The following is a 12930-nucleotide window of genomic DNA, read 5'->3' on the forward strand; positions in this document are numbered from 1 at the left end:
ACAGTGTGCTACTATGTTAGAGGTACAGCATGAGTATACAAATGATTCATAAGCAAAAAATACAACTAAGAATATGATTCATAAGAAGTGAAAACACTATTGAAAATAATCAGTCAAAGAAACAGGTACAATTTTGCCATTAGCATTCAAAACCCTTGTCAGGAGGACATCCTGCCAACTTATGAGGGGCTGAATCTTGTCAAGCTCATCACATTCCTAATTGATATTTACCCTTGATCCAGACAGCAAAAAAGGTATATATTGCTTCATTGTTCAGGGCTTCATGCCAACAACTCTTGGTAATTCTGCATGTGTCTTGGCAGGCAGACAGAGAATATATTCTGATTTTATGTACTCAGTGTACTCTATCTTAGGTAGTGGGTTTCCCTTTGTACTGGATGTTGTATATTAGGGGTTTTCTTGTGCATATTTCTGAAGTTTAATAGCTTTCGTGTCCGGCACAACTGTACTTTTCTTTCTCTTGGAAAATATTTGATCTCTAGCCAGTCTCCATCTAGCATGTTGAATTCTGGTGGGGCCTAGAGTCTTAGGGAACACTCCTGGGCTCAGGAATTCCCCACCAGACTTGTGAACAGCTTGATGAGTACCTTTGTCAGAAGGTAATGTGCTTGGCAGCTGTCCCAAAGGCAGGTTTCACACTTCTCCCTAAGTTTTGTCATGTAGTTCTGACAGTTCTGTCTTGCTAGGCACAGCTTATAAATGGGTACACATGATGAGGCCATTCATGAGATTTCTACTATCCACAGATGGCAAAAGGTACATGACTTTGGGCTCATCCCTCCCACATTTCTAGAGAGAATAACTGGCAGTGTGGCGTCTGGGCCTCACCAGTGGTTCTGAATAAGAGACCTTGTGAGCCATCAAGAGTTCTTCTTGGTGGCTAGATAGCTTTGAAACAGAGGTTATCTTACCTTGCAGATCTGTACCCTGCACTGTGGTGGAGCAGATAAAGTTTGTTAGCAACCTTTCTCACTGAATATTGTGTTCTGATGGTTGTTTTCTTATTTTCAGCTGGGCTTTTTCTTCTATGAGATGAGAAACCACACGGGGCTTGGACATAATCCCATTCTTTTGGCAAGAAGTTGCAAGCTGAATTCTGGGAAACAGTTACCATCTATTCCTGTGGAGAGTCTTTCTTCATGGCAATGGGAGGAGCTGGAGAGAAAAGGGACACTTTATCTTTGACACTTGAGGCTGGCTTCCCTATTGCCACATGCTGCAGTGGAGCTCTTGTTCTGCCAGTTGGTAAACAAGCTGACCTAAGCAGGAAGAAACCCAGAAGATGCCAACTGTCTGGAAGGTGGCTTGGAGATTAAAACCCCTAATCTGATGGAGGGGTAAGAGTTTCTAGGAAATGCTGCACCCATTGCTTGCTGGTGTGAAAAGGGTGATACCCACTCCAGAGTGCCTCCAGGGACTAGTTGAGAGTGAACAGCCACATGCCTGGGCAAGCATAAGGAAAAAATCAGTTCAACCAATTCTTCCAGGGCTTCCGGTTCCTTTCTTAAGGAACAGGCTCTCAAGCAATCTAGCTGCTTTTTAGTCAGACCCAGGAGTCCCAGTCGCCCTGCTGCCCCCACTCCCGCCCTGCTGCCCCTCAGGCAAAGGCAGTGGGTGGGGGAGCGCATGCTGCAGCACCATTGCTCTGGCTTCTGAAAGCAGAAGCAGAGTGATGTGGCACACGTGCCTCCCCACCCTCTGCTTCTGCCCACATGGGGTCAGTGAAAGGCAGCAGGCAGTGGGTTGGGTGCCACAGAAGAGGCCAGGCAGTGCACAGTCTCTTCCAGGCTCCCACGGGCCTCTCCTCCCAGGTGATATGGATTGCCCTGGAGGCAGGGGCAGGTGAGAGGGCCCATCCAGCACCCTCCCCTGGCCCACGCCCTAGCCAACCGCCTTGGCCTGCCTAGTGGGCGGGCTGGCCCTGGTCAGATCCTCTGTAGCAAACTTACTCATGGCAATTTGTAGTTGCTAAGAGCAGGCCCACTTGTTTCCCCCCCTTGTCTCATATTGTGTGTAACTTATTTTCTTGGCCAATCCCCTCCTCCCTGCTGGACTTATTCCCCTTGCTTTTGTAGCTTCCCATATAGCCTAGGGCATTAAGTGGAGCTGCTATTGGCTATCCCAATGGCCTGTTACAGTGCCCATCATAGCGTCTGCAGCATTTTAATTATTAATTTGTAATGTGGTGTCCACTTTTAATTTTTTACTAGGGTTCTCACCATTAACTTTTTAATGAAATTAATTAAATTTGCAGAAGATTCCATATGACAATGTTTCCAAAGAGAAGTGTACTTCATTTTAGATATACAGAAGTGCATTCATAGAGGCATTTATTTTCTCTTGTACAGGTATAACTGCCTCTTATAAAAACTGCATATGGTTAACCACCTGCCATCTTTTATAGTTTAAGTGCCTTGATGAGGGCACAAGCAGTGTTCCCTCTAAGCAGCAGAGTCTTGTGAGCAAAAATTCTTCTTTGTGAGCTACTGCATGAATTATTGGGCTCTGGGGTCATTCTTCTTGAGCTATCTGCAGCAGTGGTCCACTGTCCCATAAGCATTATGAAGGTTGGGAACTGTATGCTTGCCTAGTAACATGTAGTTCTGCTCTCTAAAGTTTAGTCATGGCAGATTATAGAGCCAGTATATAGGAGGCTTTCTCCAAGAGGAACCCCATCACTCCCCCTTTCCATGTTATAATGGAGAGTTAATCTGTAGTGTCAACTGGAGTTGCCACTGCCCATTTTTTTAAAATGAATCAAAGTTGTTGCACTGTCTACTTTAAAGTTTTGCTTGCCATGTTCAGAGAACATTCCAGTCTTGTGTCTAGGATCCAGGCTGTGACCAGTATGTGTTGCATACATGATGTGTGGCTATCCAGGCAGGATTGGTAAGAGGCAGGGCCAGACTTTGCTTCATCTTGGTCCATCCATTTCCTTTTCCTTGCTGGCTTTTTCTTAAAGTGTTTGTAGCAAATGGCTAATGACCCAAGCTGGCCTTGGGATGAAAATGCTGCCTTTCTGCACTTAGAGGTTTAATGTACTAGAGAAACTGGTTTAATATGCTAGAGAAATTATTGTAGGAGGGAGGTGTGGGCGTAACTGACCTCACCATAAGGAATTGACACTCAGTCATGCTGTGTATGTTTTGCATTAATAACACAAGCAAGGTTGCCCAAGGTTGAGATACCTCTCTTCTCAGTGTGTCAAATGTGTTTATATTCTATAAAGCATTCTGTGGGTGCAACATCCTGACCTGCTAGAGTATATTGCCATGCGTTTTTCTCTAGCATCATACATCTCTGGTGTTCCAATTACCTAATTCAGTAATTCCTGCAAAAGTGGCAGGCTTGCTTGTTCTTTTTAGCTTGTCTTGCAAGAAAAGAGATCAGCATCAAACATTCACTTGCTGCAGTTCTGCTGTAACTTGCAGGGAGTTTGTGTGCATGTAAGAGCCTGACAAGATCTTTTCTTATAACAGCAAAGATAATGGGGGATCAGATTTAAGGCCATTAGTGGCTTCATTGAGCTGTGGATCTCTCATGTCCCATACTTGGTTAAACAGGGGAAATTGTTTCATAGCATGGAAGAGTAATTTTTTTCTGCATTGTTGCATATGGTACAGAGCTAATTCGGCTTCAGAAAAACCCTTCACTGCTCCTTTTGCATGTAGGTTTGCCAGCATTCAAGAGGTTCTGCCTGTTTACTGCATGCTGGAACAACCACAATGGCCTGTCTGCAGCTCCTATAGACTAGAAAGGTTTAGGAGATGCTGAGCAAAGAGGCCATGTGGGATCATGATATTATGCAGCCCCATCAGAGCACCTAGCCACAGAAGAACCTCCCATGTTTAGCAATAGTAAATCTTGACCACCAGATTTTAGGGGGAAACATGGCATGCATGCATGCTGCTTTGTTTGGTCAGCCAGATATTAGGGGGAAACATGGCATGCATGCATGCTGCTTTGTTTAGTCAGCCAGATATTAGGGGGAAACATGGCATGCATGCATGCTGCTTTGTTTGGTCAGCCAGATATTAGGGGGAAACATGGCATGCATGCATGCTGCTTTGTTTGGTCAGCCAGATATTAGGGGGAAACATGGCATGCATGCATGCTGCTTTGTTTGGTCAGCCGAACAGCGCCATAGAATGGTTTTAAAACTGAAATAAGTAAATTATGGTTTTATATGTTTTATTGGACTGATTGTATTTTATGATGTTGTGAGCTGCCCTGAGTCCGCTTGCGGAGAGGGCAGGATATAAATTGAAAGTAATAAAATAAAATAAATAAATAAATTGTCTCACATGTTGCAAGAGGGAGTCATAGCCTGGAAGCCGTTACACTGGAAGGTTAGTTGTGGCCAAAGAGCAGCAGGATATGCAACTACAGAGAAGGAATTTGAGTCCTAATGCAATTGGTGCTTTACCCACTTATCTTATTGAGGTGGTATCTTGGGAAGGGGGCATCTCAAGTTGATCAGTCTAAAAAGACTGAGACTTTTTCCGCACTAACCTTGCTCCACAGCAGGCTTCCGTTTCTGTCTAGAGCAAGCTAGCGATTCCATACCAGCTGCTCTGCACCACCATTTTGCTCCGGGGCAACCCGCGATTTGGCGCGCAGCAACGGAAACCTGTTTTTTCAGAGCAAGGGTTCGGAGCAAGGTTAGTGTGGAAAAGCCTGACTGTAGCATACCTGAGACAGGAGTTGGATGAGATCCTAAACCTGCTTTTAATCACTTGATCCACTGAGCAGAATAGATATAATCATGATTTCTACTGAATGACAGAAACTGATCCTCTCATACCTGGTGGCCAGGCTTGTGATGTAGAGCCAGTACAGCAGTTGTTAATGCTCTAACCTGACTATGTGCTAGCTGGCAAAACAGACCTTGAGATACACCTCTTAATTCCTATATTTGCCAACAGTTACCCCCTCCCCCTTCCCTTTACATAGGAGAAACCAGTTGGAAAGTACCTTAAAGGGAGTTACAGTTCTGGTTCAAACTGTGTGTATGTTTTTGTGCCATATATATATATGTGTGTGTGTGTGTGTATATATATATATTTTCAAAACAATGGATTTTATATAAAACATTTGATGTGTCTATTTAATAGGAAACGATGTATTTAATAATAAACACAGATGTGTAACACTTTTTAACTCCTGTGTGTTGGCATGATTTATAACACAGAGGAATGGATGTGGGTGAGGGGAAATGGGAACATGAAGTTCTCCACATGTGCTTCACTGTTCTCCTGTTCTTTAGTTCAGCAAGCCAGACAGGCTTGGCTTCAGCCTTCATTCTCCTGGCTGCATAGAAGAGACTGCATGATGAGATAGAGTAAAGTTCTAAAATAACCTATATCCTGGCCCTTTAGTTACCGGCTGCAAGAGAGGGTTTCTGAACACCATCCATAATAGGTGAGTCTCTGTCCATGGAGAGGAGAAGCATATACATTTAAACTTGGTTCTGATTCAGGTTCATCCCTTTTTATTTAACTTACTAGCAGAGGTAGCAAAATTTTAAAAAATGATTTGGTATCAGGCTGTCATGCAGATTAACATTAGACTTACAGCTCTTAAAAGAACCAAAATGTTTACCCTTGTACATGTGGTTGGCATATATTAATACCCAATGAGCAAGTTCTAAAGGATATTGCAACTGAATAAATTTCACTCCCAAAATATTTCTATCTGCACCAGGAACAGAAGTATAATTATAACTTTCCTGTGGTGGCATGTGTGGATGGGGACTGGGGAAATTTGGATAGCTCTGCAGATTTTAAACCAGCATTCACTTTTGGTTTGGGGATGGATGAGGGTGGGGGAGTGCACTGCCAATCAATTTGTGAGTGAGTTTTTGGGCTGTCTTTGGACTCTAGTCTATGTTTACTGGGAGAACGTTTTACAACCACCTTCCAAGCACGGGCCAAGAGAGGATGCAGGCACAAGTAGGTGCTTACTTCATTCATTCTCAAAGTCTACGTTCGGGGAGCCGAACAGAGGCAAGTTGACCTTCAGGCAGACCAACTGCTCAACTGTTCAGGGTTGCAGGCAATTGCAATGTGGGCAGACAATGTCGCCCATATACAAAAAGACGTGCTCGCTCTGCACGCTCGTTGGTGGGCATGAGAGGAACGCCTTGGCCACAGAAGAGAGGGCCGGCCAGACCCCCTCCTCCGCGACCCAGTAGTCCAAAGGAGATGTTTCCTATGACTCATTGGGTTCCAAAAGATAGTCCCTCACCATCGCAGCACCCATCTCCGTTCTCAGGGGCCTACTGCTCTCAGAGGGGCCAACGAGCTGCCCAAAGAGTGTCATCTCGGCACTCTTCTTGGCATGAGTCTGGTGGGAAACACTGCCTAGCCAGGGAGGTTAGGGATGAACAGCAGTGGAAGTGGCAGATGAGCTGCTTCCATCCCTCTCCTCCTCAGCTACTGGCACTGGGCCCACCCTGACTCTGCAGCGCTCGACCTTCTGGGAGAGCTCGTCTTGCCAGCAATCGAGCTCATTGGCCCACTCAGCGATTGTGTCCTAAAGGCGCGGGTTTAACATGATCACCGTCATGTAGACCTTATCCTGGGTGAAAGTCTGAAAGCGGGCCTCAAGCCCTTCCTGCAGCCTAACAACCAGGGCGCGCACCACTGGAAGAATGTCTGCATGGTCTTGAGCTGGCACTAGAAACGAGGCCAGGTCCTCACAGGTCATGTGGACCATGGGGATGACCAGTGCAATGTTCGCCATGTCAGACAAGAGCATTTCTGTGTGGGTCCTGAAGGGCTCCACAGTCTGAGAAATGACCACCCAATCCTCTTGGGTGAGACGGTTCTCATCCCGAAAGACTCTCGTCTCAGAGACAAAGGCAGCCAGGGCTGCTCTCTGCTCCACCATGTGCTCCAGCATGGCACAGGTGGAGTTCCAGCGTGTGCTGACGTCAACAATCAGGCGGTGTCCTGGCACGCCTGTCAGTGTCTGTTTCTCATGCAGCAGATACGAGTCTGTATTGCTGCATGAGAAGTGACCCGTGATGTGCTGACACTTCTGGAGCAGAAGTCGGTTCTCATGGGTCGCGGCTAGATACCGACGATCCTGCCTTTCGTTTGGCTTAATGCATCCTTAACTATGAGGTGGAGAAGGTGGACCACGCAGGGAAGGCATTTTAAGCTTTGACGCTGGGCAGCCGCGAAGTCACCACCACGAAGCTCGTGGCGACGTCCCTGTTGCCTACCCAATCCTCTAACTGCCGTGAGAGGATGGCTCTGAGAGTGTCCACTGACTGCTTCGATGGGGTGCATCAACTGCTTCGGCATGCAGCAAGACCCAGCAATAGCTGGCCTGGCGGCCCTGACCCTGCCTGCCGCTACTGCCACCCCCACCCTGCAGCTCACTGGGTTGCCACCAATGCGCAATCAGGGAGAGATACCCCTCGAACGCATGTTGGGAGCTCCAGATATCTGAGGTGAAATTAACAGTCCCCCCGAAGGCACGGGACAAATGCTCCTTCACCACTGATCTGGTCACCCTGAAAACAGATTTTCTTATAAGTATAAAGCATTTGCAGATGATATTGTGTTTATAACTGAGAATCCGATTCAAGTGATACCTTTGTTGATAGCTAAGATAAAAGAATACGGAGAAATGGCAGGACTATATATAAATAAAGAGAAATCGAAATTTCTATGTAAAAATATGCAACCAAACAAAGAATTGCAGATTTTGACAGGATGTGAAGTTACTCCTAAAGTTAAATATCTAGGTCTAGAAATAACTATGAAGAATATCGATTTGTATAAAAATAATTATGAAGTTATGGTGCAAGATGGACAAAGATATGATGAAATGGAGCAGACTTAATTTGTCTTTGCTGGGCAGGATTGCTGCAATCAAGATGAATATTTTGCCAAGAATAATGTTCCAAACTATTCCGATTGTGAAAGATAGCAAACAATTCAATAAATGGCAATGGAAGATTTCTGATTTTGTATGGGCCGGGAAGAAACCAAGGATTAAGATGAAAATATTAACAGATGCAAAGGAGAGGGGAGGTTTTCAACTTCCAGACTTAAGGCTGTATCATGATGCAGTTTGTTTGACATGGATAAAGGATTGGATAATGCTGTTAAATAAAAAACGTTTATTGTTAGAAGCTCATGGGAACAAATTCGGCTGGCATGCTTATATGTATTATGGGAAAAATAAGATGGACGGTCTTTTTTCTCACCACTATATTAGAAATAACTTACTAAACACATGGATAAAATATAAGAAATATGGTGATGAAAGAAAGCCGCTTTGGATAGTGCCAGCAGAAGTAATAAAAATAACAGCTGAATCTGATGAAGAGAGAGGGATGTCATATAACCAACTGTTAAAGATTCAAGGTGATAAAGCTGAATTAAAATCAGCAGAAGAGTTAAAAAATAAGTATGACTGGTTTCAAATGCAACAAATAAAAAGTTTGATGGAAAATGATATTAAATCTGTTGGAATTAGATGTGTGCAAACGGAATTGGAAAGGGTTCTGCTTGGAAATAATGAAAAATTAATATCGAAAGTATATAAACTATTGCTGAAATGGTCTACAGAAGAAGTAGTAGTGAAATCTCAAATGATTAAATGGGCAATTAATGTGAACAAGGAAATACAAATGGATACATGGGAGTATCTTTGGAAAAACTCAATGAAAATATCAACATGTCAGAGTATTAAAGAGAACTGTTTCAAGATGATGTACAGGTGGTATATGACTCCGAAAAAACTGGCAAAGATGAGTAAAAAGATGTCGGATAGATGTTGGAAATGTAAGAATCATGAAGGTTCTTTTTATCATATGTGGTGGACTTGTGAAAAAGCAAAAAAGTTTTGGCAGATGATACAACAAGAAATATCTAAGATTCTGGGATATGACTTTAAGAAAGTTGCAGAGACTGAGCCTGCTTCGGCGGGGGAGGGCGGGATATAAAAATAAAGTTGTTGTTATTATTATTATTGTTGTTGTTGTTGTTGTTGGGATTACAAATGGAAAAATTTCGAAAAGAAGACAGAACTCTAATTTGGTATTTGCTCTCAGCTGCTAGGACATTGTATGCGCAGTTGTGGAAGCAAGAAAAAATACCAGAGAAATGGGATTGGATTGTGAAAGTTTTATCATGGAGTGAAATGGACAAATTAACAAGAACTTTAAGAGACTATGATTTGGAAGTGTTCAAAAGGGAGTGGAAGAAATTTAGAGGATATATAGAGAAAGAGTGGAATGTAAAAAGACATTGGACAATTTTTTAATAATGAGTATGAGAAAAGGGGGAAATTGAACTTTGATTGATTAAGGGTACCTTTATAAGTGAACTCAAGTATATAACTTCGGCGGGAGTCTAGTAGTGGAGGGAGGGGGGATTGGAAAATATCATATGGGTTAGGGATAACAATGATATAAACAGACATTGTTATCATATGTTATCAATAAAATTGTATAAACTCAAAGAAATTCAACTATTAAAAAAGTGACCTTTTCAACAATAAAAATCTCAGGCCAAATCAGTCAACAACACCCCCCCACACACACACACACAAAAAACCAGAACCAGGAAAAGGGACAACAGGACACGATGCAAAACCAACAGCAACAGTTCCAAATCACTGAGAAAAGGTCAACAAACTCAACTGTTAAAAAATGACCCTTTTAACAATGAAAATTAGGCCAAACAGCCCCCCCCCCAAGAACCAGAACCAGAAGAAAAAAGGAAAAACAGCAGCACAACACAGCAGCAACAAATCAAACACAGAATCCCTTTAAAACAGTAAAAAACTTGACTTTTAACAATACAGGAACTTTACCAACTCCTCCCCCCCCAAGAAACCTTCACCCTAACACCAAGAAATCCAAACCACCCAAATCAGGAAAAGTAAAAGGACACTGCACTTTTAAAAGTCCTCTCACTAAAGTAAGATATAGGCAAATTGGCAACCCCCCCACCCCAGGCCCCCACCCCCAGCAGAACCCCCTAACCCCAAATAAGCTACTCAGCACCTACCCACCCAAATCTGGGTAAGTAAAGGGACTCTGAATCTTAAAAAGTCCTTTTACTAACTAAAATAAAAGCAAAAACCCCAAGACTGTCTTACCTTAGATGTCTTCTCCTCTCCAGGCAGGTCAGGCAAGGCTGAGAGAGAGCAGCAGCAGCTGAGGCCAAGGGCCAGTGCAGCACAATCTCTCTTTCATACCAACACCAACACAGCAACAATGGAATGGAGTCCAGCTAGGCAGACTCCTTAAAAAGGTTCTCTGGCCCTACACAGAACAGTTTCAAAAAATACTACTACTGATTGGTCAGAGAAACTGTTTACTTGGATACCCAAGTAAACAAAAAAACAAAAATGTTGCTGATGGCTGGGGGATTAGCCCAGCCATCAGCTACACAATAGCCCTGCAAAGCATGCATATTTCTATGTAGAGTTTAATTTCTGTTATTGCTTTTCCTTCTTAATAAAGTTCATTGATAACAAAATGGTCACTTCTTGTTGCATATGAATATGACATATTTTAATCCTAAAGTAACAATATAAAAATACCAAAATGGTCACTTTTTGTTGCATGTGAATATGACTTTTAATCCTAAAATAACAACAAAATATTATTAATGGTTAGCCACAATTTTAAACATCTATGGTGCTTTACATATTTTTCTATGTGGGCTTCTTTCTGTGTGGGCTTCTTTCCATGGGGGTTTATTTCCATGGGGGCTTTTTTCCTGTGAGCATTTATGTCAGTGGGGTTTTTTCTTTGGGCTTTTTTCCTTTGGGTTATTTTTCCTTTGGCCTTTTTGTGAAGGAGGAGATGTTCCCCTCTACAGTTTTCTTGATTGAAAATGTGCTAACTGTCCTAACTGAATTTCCAGAGTGAGGGGAAAAAGACAGGTGTACATATTTGTCTGTCTTTTTTCCTTCCTAGGGCTTATAGGGGAAAAAGGTACAGGAATGCAGGGAGGAAGATTTTCCCTTCTCCAAAGCTGTAACTTCAGTTCACTCTGAAACCTTTGGAGCTGCTTTTTGCAGCTGGGGATCCAAACAATGCAAGATGAAGGATCCATAGTTTTTGATTTGCATCTCAGCACTGGAAAGTGAGAAGGAGCCCCATAGCACAGAGTGGTAAAGCTGCAGTACTGCAGTCTGAGCTCTCTGCTCATGACCTGAGTTCGATCCCAGCAGAAACTGGGTTCAGGTAGCCGGCTCAAGGTTGACTCAGCCTTCTACCCTTCTGAGGTCGGTAAAATGAGTACCCAGCTTGCTGGGGGGAAAGTGTAGATGACTGGGAAAGGCAATGGCAAACCACCCCATTAAAAATCTGCTGTGAAAATGTCACGATGCTTTATCCAGATTGGGGGGGGGGGCTGGTAACATGGTGGTTCTCTGAATCTAGAAAAGAACTTGAAATGAATGTTAATGCTTTTTTTTTTTCCCAAAATGGTCATCTAATGGTTAGGTGTTAAGAGGAAGAGGCTGGTATAATTTGCCACACTAACATCATAGACATTGTTCAGTTGGTAGATCCCAGTAGGCAGCCGTGTTGATCTGAAGCAACAGAACAAAGCAGTAGACAAGTGCACCTTTAAGACCAACTAAGTTTTATTTAGAATGTAAACTTTTGTATGCTCTTAAACAGACTTCATCAGACAAAATGAAGTCTGCTTAACAGCATACGAAAGCTTACATTCTAAATAAAACTTAGTTGGTCTTAAAGGTGCACTTGTCTACTGCTTTGTTCTGCTGTTCAGTTGGTGTTCATTATTCTTACAGAGCTTCACTCATGCAATAATGCAGAAGAGATGCTTGCTGGGAAATACATTTCTCAAAATCTAAATAACATATTTACAAGTGCAATCCTAAAAACAGTCTCCTAGGAGTTAGCCAAATTGAAGGGACCTGAATAGGATTCTGAGTAGGCATATTTAGGGTTGGTCTCCTGGAAAATTTTATTTCCCTACAGTAGGCATGCTAGTTGGGAAGAGAAATCTATATTCTACATTCCCTCCCCCACCTGATAATTAAGAACTTTGGTGCAACATTATTGTCTGGAAAGGCTCTTAATGGTTCTCTGGTTTGAGCATCTGCTGAGACAGCTGGAAGTGGTGGCTTTTACCAGAAGATGCTGGGAGGGTTGGCTGCTGCAGGGAAGGTCACTTGAACTCAGGGCCCGATCTACCCTTTTTTTGAGCGCGGGCAAAACTAGAAAATGGCATACCCCCACCACTCAAAAAATGGCGAGGGGGTGCCTGCCACCCAAGGCAAGGCACCCCACCCCCACAAAGCAGCTCCAGTCTTCCAACCCTTCCAGGTGCCTGCCCGCTTTTCTTTCCCAGGTCTGTGCACAGACCCAAAGGAAAAAGGGGGACAGCACAAAGGTCTCTGGGATGCTGTCAATTTCTCCTCCTTGGGTCTGTGCACACAGACCCAGGGAAGAGAAGGGGGGCAGTGTTTGCGCCATCCTCAGCTTCAAGGAAGGTGCAAACACCACTGAGAAGCCCTGGCTTTCTCCTCCCTCGGTGTGTGCACCCAGGCCCAAGGAGGAGAAAGTGGGGGGGGGGTGCTTCCGCTGGCCTCAGCTTCAAGGACAGCACAAACCACGCTGGGATGCCCTCGCTTTCTCCTCCCTGGGTCTCTGCACACAGACCGAGGGAGGAGAAAGGGACTGGGGCAGCATTTGCGCCATCCTTGGCTAAAAGGACGGTGCAAGCACCACCAGGATGCCCTTACTTTCTTTCCCCCCTGTCTGTGCGCACAGAGCAGGGGAGGTGAAAAGGGTGGGGGCAGAGTTTGTGCCCTCCTCAGCTCCAAGGAAAGTGCAAACACCACTGGGACGCCCTTACTTTCTCCTCCCCTGGTCTGTGCACTCAGACCAGGAGAGGAGAAAAG

The 12930-nt window shown here is 43.9% G+C and overlaps 1 protein-coding gene across 1 annotated transcript in view; it reads left to right on the forward strand.

Moving 5' to 3' along the window:
- The window catches only part of CSF1 (colony stimulating factor 1), a 36500-nt gene extending 35124 nt beyond the window's left edge, over positions 1-1376 (forward strand). The window contains exon 9 of the mRNA XM_060231611.1: positions 1033-1376. The gene's annotated coding sequence lies outside the window, so the exon portion shown is untranslated. The remainder of the gene's footprint in view (positions 1-1032) is intronic.
- Positions 1377-12930: the final 11554 nt, after the last annotated feature.

The sequence above is a fragment of the Heteronotia binoei genome, chromosome 2 (assembly GCF_032191835.1).
Source record: "Heteronotia binoei isolate CCM8104 ecotype False Entrance Well chromosome 2, APGP_CSIRO_Hbin_v1, whole genome shotgun sequence".
In the NCBI taxonomy this organism is placed as follows: Eukaryota; Metazoa; Chordata; class Lepidosauria; order Squamata; family Gekkonidae; genus Heteronotia; species Heteronotia binoei.